Raw genomic sequence first — 13974 nt, 5'->3', positions numbered from 1 at the left:
TACAACCATGTTGTGGAGACCTACAATAAATAATCTCACTTTTTGGAGATCTTACTCCCTTTTGATTTTGTGATTCCATCTCGAGTGACACTAAAACTCGTAGTGTTGGCCAATACAAAGTTGCCAACTGCCAAATCTCCCTCACCATTTGTCGTACAATCAAAAAATTTATTCTGTGAGCTCTGGGTGCCTAAGAAAACCCTAGCCCCAAGCTTGTCCCATCCTATTGATCACTTGAATGTTCTCAGGCATGCCAAACTAGAACATCCCTAAGAGTCACTAAAAACCATAGGGAAGAAATTTTTGATGGGGCATATCTCTGACCTCATGTGAGGTATGGATGTGATTTTTAGTGCTATATGATAATTTTATGAAGGCTTACAATAATATCTCTTTCTTTTTGGAGATCTTACTCTGTTTTGATTTTGTGATGCCATCTCAAGTGATGCTGAAACTCATAGTGTTGGCCAGTATAAAGTTGCCAATTGCCAAATCTCCCTCATCGTTCATCGTGGGATTGAACTATCTTTTTGTTAGCTCCAAGTGGCTAGGTAAACCCTAGCCCCAAGCTCATCTTTTCCCATTGAGTTCTTGAACCATCTTGGGCATGCCAAACCGAAATGTCCCTAAGAGTCACTAAATACCATAGGGTAATGATCTTTGACAGGGCATATCTCAGAGCTTGTGCAAGGTTTAAATGTGATTCTAGGTATTATAGGATCATGTTGCAAAGACCTAAAATAACCTCTCTCACTTCTATGAGATCTTACTCCATTTTGATTTTGCAATGCCATCTCGAGTGATGTTGAGACTCATAGTGTTGGCCAGTACAAAGTTGCCAACTGCGAAATCTCCCTCACTATTTTTCATGGGATCAAATTGTCTATTTTGTTAGTTCCAAGTGGCCAGGTAAACCCTAGCTCTAAGCTCATCCTATCCCGTTGAGTGCTCAAATGTTCTTAGGCACACCAAATTGAAACGTCTCAAAGAGTTAGTAAATGCCATAGGGCTGGGATCTTTGACAAGGTATATCTAAGAGGTCATAAAAGATAATGATGTAATTTTAGGTGCTATAGGACTTTGTTTCTGGGACCTACAATAACCTCTCTCTTTTTTTGGAGATCTTACTCCATTTTGATTTTGCGATGCCATCTCGGGTGATGCTAAAACTTGTAGTGTTGGCCAGTACAAAGTTGCCAAATACCAAATCTGCCTCATCGTTCATCGTGGGATAAAACTCTCTATTCTATTAGCTTTAGGTGGTTAGGTAAACCCTAGCCCCAAGCTCATCTTGTCCTGTTGAGCACTTGAGCATTCTCGGGCACGCCGAACTGAAACATCCCTAAGAGTCACTAAATGCCATAGGGCAATGATCTTTGATGGGTCATATCTCAAAGCTCGTGCAAGGTATTGATGCAATTTTAAGTGCTATAGGACCGTGTTGCAGAGAACTACAATAACCTCTCTTTCTTTTTGTAAATCTTACTTCATTTTGATTTTGCAATGCCATCTCGGGTGATACTAAAACTTATAGTGTTGGTTAGTACAATGTTGCCAACTACCAAATCTCTCTCACCTTTCATCATGGGATCGAACTATCTATTTTGTTACCTCTGAGTATGGGGATAGGTGTACTTGGGGTACGTAGGGTACTGGTACCGGTATGGGTACAACCATTTTTTATAATAGGGGATGGGGGTACTTGGATATGTCAAACTTTTTTTTTTAATTATACCTTTATATTTATAGAATACCTGAATTTATGAGTCATGACAATGATTTTTCAAATCAAGAACAGTGATAAAGTTTGCAAATGTAATGTATTGTTTTCAGTTTCAGATTTGTTATATGTTTGTAATAATAATTTATGATAAATTTTTAGATGCATAACATAGAAGGTAGACTTTAAACATGAACAAGAAGATCATAAATCATATGACAATAACATATTACAAATAATAAAATTTTTGCTTTAACAATGATAAAATTTATTGTTGATCAATATTGTATCAAAGTTTCAATCTGATTAGGTATTGAATTAAACTTGATAAACAAATAATAGAGAAGGAAAACCTTAAAAATGAATAATATCATAAACCATATGACGATGACATATTGGAAATGATAAACTTATGCTTGAATAGTGATAAAGTTTATTGTTAATCAATATTCTATCAAAGTTTTGAACTAATTAGGTATTGAATTAAGTTTGGTAAATAGTAAGCTGATACACAAGCAAAAAATTTTTTAAAAAATAAATTAGAAATCTCAATCAAGGTCCTTAGCTATGATGCTCTCCACTAAGAACTCGGTACTTGGGATATGTATACCCGATACTTGGGTACATGGGTACGAGTACCAAGGTTGTGGGTATAAGTACCCATGTAACCTTGATAATATATTATGATAACCAATAATGTTGTACATGAATGAACATATAATATATTATAATAACTTATAATGTCATACATGAACGAACATATAATATTTTATCATAACCATTAATGTCATAAATGAATGAACATATAATATATTATGATAACCAATAATGTCATACATGAACAAACATATAATATAAAATGATAACCGATAATGTCATACATTAACAAATAGATAGTATATTATGATAACCAATAATTTCATACATGAACAAACATATCATATATTAACCAATAATGTCATAAGTCTAATAATGTCATGCATCAAATATATCTCATACATCAAATATAAAATATCATACATACATCAAATGTATATCGAATATGTCCACTAACATAAATCCAACATATATGTCCAGTGATGCCTATACATGTGTGTCTATCAACTATATCTTCTCCTTCCCACAAAGGGAAGGAAATAAATCCCTAGAGGTCTTTAGTCATCGTGTGGAGGGAGATGATAGGGATGATGGGGTCTTCCTCACATGCTCACTCGTCCTCTTGTTTAGGCTCTTCTCTAACTTGAGTTGATATAAAAAAAGTAGATATGAATCAATAATTATTATACATTGAAATCAAATATATGTACACACAAAATTAATTATTTTTTTACCGCCATCAAGTAGTCACTCTGTACGTCCACCTTAAGGGCTCAGAGATGATCTGGTGTAACAAGGCCCTAAACCAATTTAATTAATACAATCACTTATAAATAACATTATAAATTTTGATACTAACTATTATAAACAACAACTAAAACCAAGAAAATTCTTTCATACCTCAGTCAATGGCTTTGAACTAGCCATCGCTGCAGCAACTCCACGATCGATGGACTGCCAAAGATGAGGAGGAGTCTCAGATGTCAAGAGCTACATGTCATACAATACAAGTAACATGTAACATGAAACATGAAACAAATATAATCAAATGATTAAATTAACATGAAACAAATGCACCTCTACAAAGCTTGTATCATGCCTAGGCTCAGAGTCCCTAGTGAATTATAATGATAGTTATTTTTTGGATTAGATTATGTAACAATTTTTGTCATCAATATTTCAAATCACACTACGTGATCCATTGTCAGGATGAGAGAGCAAGAGATGTAAATTTTGATGGTCTAGTAGAGAACTGATACACATGCATAATTTTTCCTTGTCAATCCTTCATATGATTACTTAATAAATATATGTATTAATTTAAATGATTAAATTGATACATACCTGTGGACTTGTTGACAAGATGAAAAATGGGGCTGGGGGATCTCTACTAAGGCCACCAACACTTTGACCCTAAAATTTGAACAATGTCAATACATTCTAATTAATTAGTCATTCACTTTACACATGAAATGTTATGAAATTAGTTTATTATAATTGTAATTTACCTATGTGTCAATGCCGAATGTCTCATTCAGGAACTAATCAATGACTAGCCCATCATCCAAATTATCTCTAGCATGACTGCCAAATGTGCATAAGGATCCACATGATCTGCACATGTGACTGTGATGCATAGAAGGCTCCTCCTCAACTAATGGACTTGTGTAATGAATGAGAGTCTATGTCAAAGCATTCATAGTCCCTAGAGTGCTAGCCTCTACATGTTCCTTCGCAATTGAAGGAATAATCACATGCTCACAATATGGCTTGACAACATGTGCCCTAACTATAGTAGTGTCACGATGTACCCACGACCTCTCAAATGATGACCCCCCACCTCTACCCTAAAATTCTAATATATCAAAATAATTAGGGATTTGCCCAAGGATAAATTCACAATACAATTTCTTTAAGAAATACATTGGAACCTTGTAATTATTGTAGGGAGGGGCATCAAAAACCATCCACCATCTATCCCAAAAATTATTTCTAATACCATCATGTATGCACCAATGGATAGGGAACCTTTTAGTTGTCTCTCTAACAATATTTTGTTCACCAAGCTTTTTAAACAATGCACAAATGCTACCTTTTTCTATTTTTTTTTTTTTTTTTACATCTTCGTATGATAATTTGTTTGCATAATATCTTCTTTTTTCATCCCTCTTAACATGCTAAATATCCAACTGACCACTAACTAAAGCTACATGGGTCATAATAGACTCAAGGGAGGATGCCAATTGTGCTCTCATTGGATTGGTTTGTCCACGGTCTTTCAACCTACCAATGAGTGCTTCTAACTCATTTTTACCTCTTTCTATTTCATTTATTATGTTATTTTGTGTGCCAAGAGGAGGTCTTCCAATCGGTGTAGGTTGTGGAATTTCTTGCTCTTGTTCTAGAGGGTTTTGGTTCTCATCTTGTGGAGGGTGTTCGTTCAAATTTTGTGGAGGGTTTTGGTTTTGATCTTGTTGGGGATTTGGCAGCTCATTATCCACATTTCTTGATAAGAAACCAATTGCAATCTAAATAAATAAAAAAATTTAAAGCAAAATTGAAAAAAGCCTACAAAACAATGCAAAAACATATAAAAAAACACAAAAACAAGAGTAGAAAACATATGATGTGATCTTGATCTCAAACTTCAGCAATGGGGAGGCATTTTGAGGAGGCGAGTGGTAAAAGTCTTCAATTCCTTCAACTCACATATGTGCTATGAGGAGGAAATCTTGAAAAATGAAATAGAAATGAAATGGTTTGTGGATTTGCAGCCCATTTATAATTTTTAAAAGTTTTTTAAAGAGTGCACATGCTATAGTGCTTATGTGCTTTTAAAAACTTAAAAAAAAAATGCGTGTCATGTTTTTGGCACCACAACTTGGTGTACACACCCTTGTTTTCTTGGCTATGTAATGTGCTCCACAAACTCTTGAGTGCATTTTAGTTAATATCTTGATTGACTCATCATGGTTAATACATTTCAACAACACTCCAAAATTTCTCTACCATAATTTTTCATCAATGAGGATATATACCTTATTGCATATAATTTCATATGCCTCTTTTCATTTTCAGTCAAACTAGGTGGAGATTCCACATGTTGTAGATAATAAATGATATTCTTATACCACTCATAATAATCCATATCAAAAGTATAAGGCCAGTGGTCTTTATCAACAAGATTTATTTTATTGGCATCTAAATTAGATTGAGCCATTAGCTTTTCTAATCCTTGGCATCTCACCAATTTTGTAATTTGGAAATCTATGTTAAACTCTCGGCTCTTGTTTATCCATCTACATCTTTTGCCAAATAGCTCTTGTTGAGAAAAAATATCTTTCACAGAAACACTAGGGACAAAGGCTATAACAATAGCACAAACTAGATAATATCTAAAAGCTTTGACTGCTTTTACTAGAGCATAGGCCTTCTTCTCATTTATATCATATTTTAGCTCTATAGCTTCCAATGATTTACTAAAGAATGCAATAGGTTGTTCAAAACCCTCTTTATTTTTCTAGAGTAGGATTGTTGCAATGATGTGAAAATATGTAAATGAAAATATATGCATTGGCTTGCTATAATCTACAGTCCTAGGTGTAGGGGTATTCTTGATTGCATTCTTTATTTCTTGAAAAGAAACTGAAGGTTCTCCATTGCATTTGATTACTGCTCCTTTTTTGAGCATCTTGGAAATTGGCTTTCTAATTTATGCAAATTTTTTTATAAATCTTATTAGGAAATTTGTTTGGCCAAAAGATTATTGGATACCTTTGACATTTTTAGGTTTGGGGATTTTTTCAATAGTTGCAACCCTTTCGAGATCACTTTTTACTCTATCTTTAGAAACTATGTGGCTATGCAACTTCCCTTCTCTGACTCCAAAAGCTAATTTCCCCTAATTTAAGGAAGCTTTGTATTCCAAGGCTTTCAACATTTTTTTTTTAAAGATGTTTGTAGTGATCCTCTACTTTCTTGGAATATACTATTAAACCATCTTGGTAAACCACCATAAACTTATCTATGTATTCAGCAAAAGAAACTTCCATGGCTCTTTGGAAAGTGGTCCCTAAATTAATTAAGCCAAAATCCAGTCTAATATACACATAGGTTCCCCATGATGTGATAAAAGTAGTTTTGTATTGTTATGCTTTATCAACTAGTACTTGATTTTAACTAGAAAATCCATCCATCATAGACATTAGCTCAGAGCCAATAACCTATTTCAACATAGCCTCCATGTTGGGCAAACCATAATTATCCTTTATGAAGGCAATAATAAGGTTTTTAAAATCCAAACACATTCAAATATCACCATTTTTGTTTCTGGCTTGCACTAAATTAGATACCCAAGTGGAATGTCTTATAGGCTTGATGATTCTCCCATCCCTAAGTTTCATTAACTCTTCTTACATCTTTGGATCTAGTGTGGGATTAACAAGTCTTTGTTTCTACCTAAATGGTTTAACATTCTCTTTCAATGGGATAACATGCTTGAATAGATCTTCCCTATAAGCCTTAAAATCATCATAAGACCATGTAAATATATGTATAACTAAGGATTTTCTCATAGCAAAGGACAAATCCTTACCTATGTACACCTTTTTGTGAGATTTATTTGTTCCAAGATTAATTTCTTCCAGCTCTTCTAGCTTCTTATATTTGAGTTCTAGCTGGACCTTATCTTGATTGTCAAAAATACTTTCCAATACTACTATCCCCTTGAGCACTTTATTTTTTTTCAATTGCAAAATTTCTTGACAAAAAATAGTGTTGTTCCTATTTATATTTTCAACAAAGGCACCACAGTCTAATTTGTGACCATGGTATTTGTCTCCATTCAAAAGGAATCTTAGAATGTCTTTGTCATCTTCAAATACCTGCCAATTTTCTATGTTATCAGGGATTGAAGGCTTATTTAGCATTTCAATCTTTGAGACTCTGACAAAAGACATATCATTAGGCTTGATGGCCACATTGGAAAGGAAATCATCCATTTTAGTTTCAATCCTATTCATCCAAGTTATCCCAAAAGAATCAAATGCTTCAATCTCATCCCATACTGCATTCCTATATTGTTTCAATCTCTTATTCTTGGATGCATAAGTGTGTTTAATATGATATACTACTAACTCAAAATCACCAATGACATGTTATTTTTTAATTCCACGGCTGTTAGCTACATTTAATCAATACTTGGCTATATTGTTGGTGCAAGTAAAGTTCAAGGTGAAATAATATTTTAATGTGTTATTTTTTGGTGAAATAAAAGATACTCCTACCCCTATCCCTTCTTTAGGACTAGCCCCATCAAAATACATTGTCCAAACCTTTTGTGAATCAATACATCTTGTCACTTCTTGTGAAATCTATGGAGCTATTTTTTTGGTCTCTAGAATGGTAATTTTAGCCCTAAATACATATACGTCTATGTCTAGGAAGCATGTAGCATCAATATCAATATTATCCTCAATCATATGAATAACTCTAGGCTTTCTATTAACCTTGACAGCTCTACCATTTATTTGAAAAGTAGAAAATGAAAAGTCACATTGTAGGATCCCTCCCATTGCAGAACTCCAATTTCTTGAGAGTAATATAGCATACTGAGGGTGAATATCGACTACCAAGACACTCATGGTTAGATCAATATAAGGATAGATAGCTAAGCCATATGGTAATGTGTTTATGCTACCTATAATAGGGACCTCCCTTGCATCCATGGCTCTATGTCTACCCTATTTAGCATCTAATTTTAGACCAATGGTTTTCATTATTATAAAGGGCATGATAGTATTTGAGGCTCTTGAATCAATCATACAATTTTTTAGAGTTTTTCCATTTATGATTAGACTGAGGAAGGAAGGGTCAATATTTTTTATATATGCTACTGATGAACTATCCAAGTACATTTGGGGTATTTGGGATATCACTCCTTTATCTTTCTTTTCCTTTTGTATTACTTTTACCTCTTGTACTTAATATGATAATTTTCCCTTAATGACATGACTCTTCCCAATTCCTCCTAACCAAGAGAGGACTTTGCCTTTATTTTCTTCTATCCTAAACATTTCACACAAAGGAACCTTCATAGTAATGTGTATTATCATATCAACAAGATCATAAATAAGAGGTTTACATGAATTACCTTTAGTTTCTTGCACTTGAGAAGTGGGATCCTCAATTTTTTTAACAACATCAAATCTTACTTTTCTTTCTTCTACATTTGTCTTGACTGCATCTCCATTTTGAGTTTGCATATTCTTCTTGGGTTTCCATTTCTTAGCCTCACTATCCTTGAACTTGACAACCATTTGATCCTCTTCTTTATTGTCATCATTCATTTTGTGGGCTATAAATTTAATGAAGATGCTTGAAGCTTTGCTAGTATTTTCTTATCAATTTCTTCAATGGAAAGATTACTCAGATTCATGTGTTCAACCCCTGAGATCATATTGTATGTTTTTGTTAATCTTTTAGTTGTTTTGACATATGAATGAAAATATAGCTAATTCATTTAATTAGTTCATGACAAAAAAGTAATACATGCGAAGCATAGGTTTCCAGAGAGTATATGCTAAGCGAGAGATATCCAATTTATGGTGAGTAACTAGTAAATGTCGAGAAGATAGTAAGTGTTGATTCATTCAGATGACAAGTGATTAGTGGATGCTAATGGATTTAGAGGCTAAGTTACAAAATTGAAGTTGCAATTAATGTCAAGCATCAAGCACTTCAAGTGTCAAGTAATACAATTTTGACCTAGTTGTTTCTAATAGAACAAACTACTTTGTAAACTATTTTGGAGCCAACTTAAGGATTGATTTTTTTTTATCTTAGATGGTAAGGATGGATATTTATTATGAATATCTATGTAGTTCAGGCAACCAATTAGAAAAAGGGAAGGATTAAGCTATAATATGGGTGAATCACAATCATTGATTCATACCTAATCCTAAGTCACCTAGGTCTTCTTAAGGAGGATGAACCCTAAACTCTTTATGTATGAAGAAGGAGAAAAGAGAGAAGTTTGCATGTGCAAATAGAGCATTCATGCTGATTTAGGAATTGTGAATTGTGATACATTGCAGAATTATTTAGAGGAGAACAAAGGAAAGAAGGTTAAAAGATAGAAGAGATGCATCTGATTAGTGAGGATCAAGTACACATTAGGAAAGAGGTGATCCTTTATCTAGAAACAAAGTGATAACTAAAGGATCATTGCTGAGACATTCTGATAGGTGAATCGGTTAAATATCTTAATAGAGTAGTCTTAACAGGTTGTTGTAAATCCTTTAACAAGGTGCTTACTTCATTGTAAGTTATAGTCCTTCTACCAATATTAGGATAGATCATGTTTCATGGTCAAACATTGTAACCTTAATTGGATACACTTTATTACTACAATAGTGGAGATTTGTGGGTGTCATTCCCACCCCAGTTTTACCTTCTCCTTGGATGGTTTTTAGGTAACCAAATATCTTGTGTCATATGTGTGTTGAATGTTATTTACTTTCAAGTAATGGATGTATGTGCTCTATTTGATATTTTAATTTACATGCATAGATTGTGAGATGGATGTGTGGTGAATGATTTTAAGGTTGAAGTTTTAAGTATTGATTCACCCCACCCTCTTAGAGTTTATTTTTCCTATTATATTTCTAGCAATTGGCATCAGAGCTTAGTTCTTTGGAAAGTAAAGATTTGTAACTTTGAGGGAAGACCTAGAAGATGGAAGTCAAAAATTTGGAAAAGACTATTGAGAATAAGAAGATTGAAATACAACTTGTCCTACATCAATTGAATGAAGTAAGAGATAAGTTGAAGTGATCATTGAAGAGAAGAAAAGAGATAGTTATTGAAGAGAATGACACACATTACCAAGAGATTGGCACTACTAGATTATTTGCAGATGGAAACGCAAGTGAATTTGATGCAACAGTTGTAGATTTGATGGAAAAGAATGGAGTCCTAACTAAAGAGGTCAGAAATCTCAAGATAGAACAAGAAGTCTGATCAGTATTTCTACGTGAAGTGACTGAGCAGAAAAAGACAAAGTCACGATTGAAGATGCTAAAAGGATATTGACCAACAAACTGGAGGAGAAAACATTAGAGGTGAATATGATTTCTCAGCATTGAATCAAATAATGATTGCAAATCATGAATTGAATGAAAAAGTTATTGAGATCACAAAACTGAAGTTGCAGAATGAACGACTAAGAAATGATCTGAAAAGAGAAAAATATATTGCTAAAATTTTCAACAAAGCTAGTAAAGTCATCAAATTTTTTGAGCAACTAATGAGACTTCCTAGATCCAACAATGATACTACTAGATTAGGTTACACTAGTACTAAAGAAGGAGAATCATCTGAATGTGGTGAACAAAGGAATGCCAATGGTAAGAACTCCAAACCTACTTGTCATAATTGTGGTAAGATAGGTTACTACTATAACTGTCAATAGGATGGACATAGAGCATATGAATGTAGATCTAAGCCCAAATGATCATCAAATAAGTAGACAAAGGTAAGGCATAATGAAAAATATTTTAATTGGGATTATAATACTAGGTATAGTTGTCACTATTGTCAAAAACATGGACATATTGCTGAAAATTGGATAAGAACACATTTCAGAAGTGACTACAAAAGATGGTTGAGTCAAACTACATGTTTTAGCTACTTGAAGACTGGTCACATAAGCATGAATTTTCCAACAAGGTTAAAGGCACCTAGTGATGAATTCAAAAAAGCCAAAGGAAACATAGATGTTGAGAATGTCAGAGATGAGATGAACAAGACATGGAAGAGAAAGCAATGATATTGCAACACATCAAGTTCAGATGGGATCACTTCACCCAATGGGTTAGGTGATGACACCATCTATAATTAAGTAATCAAGAGGTATGTGTGGGACTGATATTTAAAAGATATACTTGTAATACCAAAAAATTGGCACATTGCCATGCTAAACCAATTCTAGTCTATTTAATCAATTCCAAGTCCTATTTTACTAGACAATTATGAATTCTGAGAATCACTATTTGACCTAAGTGTCAAATGCAAAAAATCCCTAATCTGCATTGATTACATACTTTATTTAATTCTTAAGTCTAATCAAATTAGCAAAGGTAAACCTATTAATTAATTTAATTTAATTATGAGTCCTAGCACTTTAATTGAATTAAATATTACCCCTTTGGTTAAAATACACATTAAGGACCATTGATCAAATTTTGGAATTCTATTTAAGATAATCTCAATTTCGCATTTCAGAAGGTTGCAAATGAATTATATTAAACTTATGTTCAAATAATCACTCATTCCTTACATTCATAGCTTTGATTTTTCTTGCATATTAATCTTATTTCAGCTTTAAAATGCACTCATTTAGATTAATTTCTCTTTCCTGTATCTAGATTAATCTTGCACATCATTTAGCTATTAAAATCCTTAATTCTAGATGTCTAGTTGCTAGCTTCTTAATCTGAGAGTGAATTAGAAAAATCATTCTAGTTAGGAGGCAAAAGATTGACTTGTTGGTTATTTTAGATGAATAATCCAATTTTCATTCTAGGATGATTTTTCAAATAGTGATCATATTGAAGTATGTTTGAATCATAGAGGCCACATTTCCCACATACATTTTTGGTGCCCATTGTGTGGTTGAGAAAGCAAGTTTCTAGCCTCATCTATTCTTTATTATGTAAATTTTTGATATTTTTTCGCTTTTGTCTATATAGTCTTTTGGTTTCTCGCACAAAAAATCTCATTCTTGTGCTCGGAAACTAAGATTTCGCTCCCTATTCTACACTTCCTCATGAGAAAAAGTGTATAATTGCATGGTTTCTTGCATGGTAAACATCATTTTCTCGCACAAGATTTGTACAAATTTGTGCAAAATTCAACATCACTAAATGCAAATTGCAGTTTTTAGATTCTATTTTTATCATGATGATTTAACTGATGTTTTTTTATTAAGCATTTCATTTTTGGTTTCTAATTTTTAGAAGCTTAACAGTGGTTTGCAGATCGCTTGTTGAAGAGACCTTATTACAAACACTTAAATTATTGGAAATATTCAAGACTATGCTAGGTTACTGAGAGGGGAGGGGTGAATCAATAACCAAAAGAACTTTATCAAATATAGATCTTAAATGCAGCAATCCAATTACCATTTAGCTTATCATATCTGATCTAATTGTATGCATGAAAATCTAGAAACATAAAAGATTCATAACACTTGAACACAATGATTTGGTGATCTAGAAACCTTCCAAATAGAAAGTAAAACTGGGCTGGGGATGATACCCACAAAACTTCAATACTGTAGCATAAAGTTGGCCTATGTGGTTGAGAAAGCAAGTTTCTAGCCTCATCTATTCTTTATTATGTAAATTTTTTATATTTTTCGCTTTTGTCCATATAGTCTTTTGGTCTCACACACAAAAAATCTCATTCTTGTGCTAGGAAACTAAGATTTTGCTCCCTATTCTGCACTTCCTCATGCAAAAAAGTGTATAATTGCATGGTTTCTTGCATGGTGAACATCATTTTCTCGCACAAGATTTGTACAACTTCATGCAAAATTCAGCATCAATAAATGCAAAATGCAATTTTTAGATTCTATTTTTATCATGATGATTTATATGATGTTTGTTTCTGAAGCATTTCGTTTTTGGTTTTTGATTTTTAGAAGCTTAATAGTGGTTTTTAGATCGCTTGTTGAAGAGACCTTATTACAAACACTTAAATTGTTGGAAATATTCAAGACTATGCTTGGTTACTGAGAGGGGAGGGGTGAATCAATAACCAAAAGAACTTTATCAAATACATATCTTAATTGCAGCAATCCGATTACCATTTAGCTTATCATATCTAATCTAACTGTATGCATGAAAAACTAGAAATGTAAAACATTCATAACACTTGAACACAATGATTTGGTGACCCAGAAATCTTCCAAATAGAAAGTAAAACTGGGGTGGGGATGATACGCACAAAACTTCAATACTATAGCATAAAGTTGGCCTGTTAAGGATTACATTTATCTCTTCTAATGATCTGCCCTTTTAGGAGCAATTAGGACTACTAGGTCTACCTTGTTAGAGGTTTTACAAACACACAATGAAGTATGCACTCTATTAAGTGATTTAAGAAAGATTGTTAAGTCTACCTTGTGAAAGGATTTTGACTGGTTCACCTATTAGGATGAAACAATAGATCTCTAACTTACAACTACATTGTTGATAGAGATTCCTTGATTGTACTAATCACCTTTCTGTGATAGATTTGTCACTACTACTCCTTATGCTGATATGGCCTTCATAAATCTTTATCTGCTACTTATATTTACATTCCTACACTTGCATTACATACACACACATTTTTATTCCATGCATCCTTGATATGATACAATACATCACACACACACACACACACATATCAAACCAATTTGTAAAATTACAAAGTTGGCCATCATATACATTAACACATATATTACAAAGTTGGCCCAAATTAAGACACTCAGGTTTTGAAGACTAACTTGGTGAAGTTTTGACACTTGGCACCCACTATCATTACTCGACATTGTCATGCACTCGGTAGACATAAAGGCTCTGTCCATACTAATCATTTCAAAGTAGTCTTGA

This window comes from Cupressus sempervirens, chromosome 3 (genome assembly GCF_028749045.1).
Source record: "Cupressus sempervirens isolate cs-2001-9-10 chromosome 3, ASM2874904v1, whole genome shotgun sequence".
NCBI classification, from domain to species: Eukaryota; Viridiplantae; Streptophyta; class Pinopsida; order Cupressales; family Cupressaceae; genus Cupressus; species Cupressus sempervirens.
Note: the sequence above shows the minus strand (reverse complement) of the source record.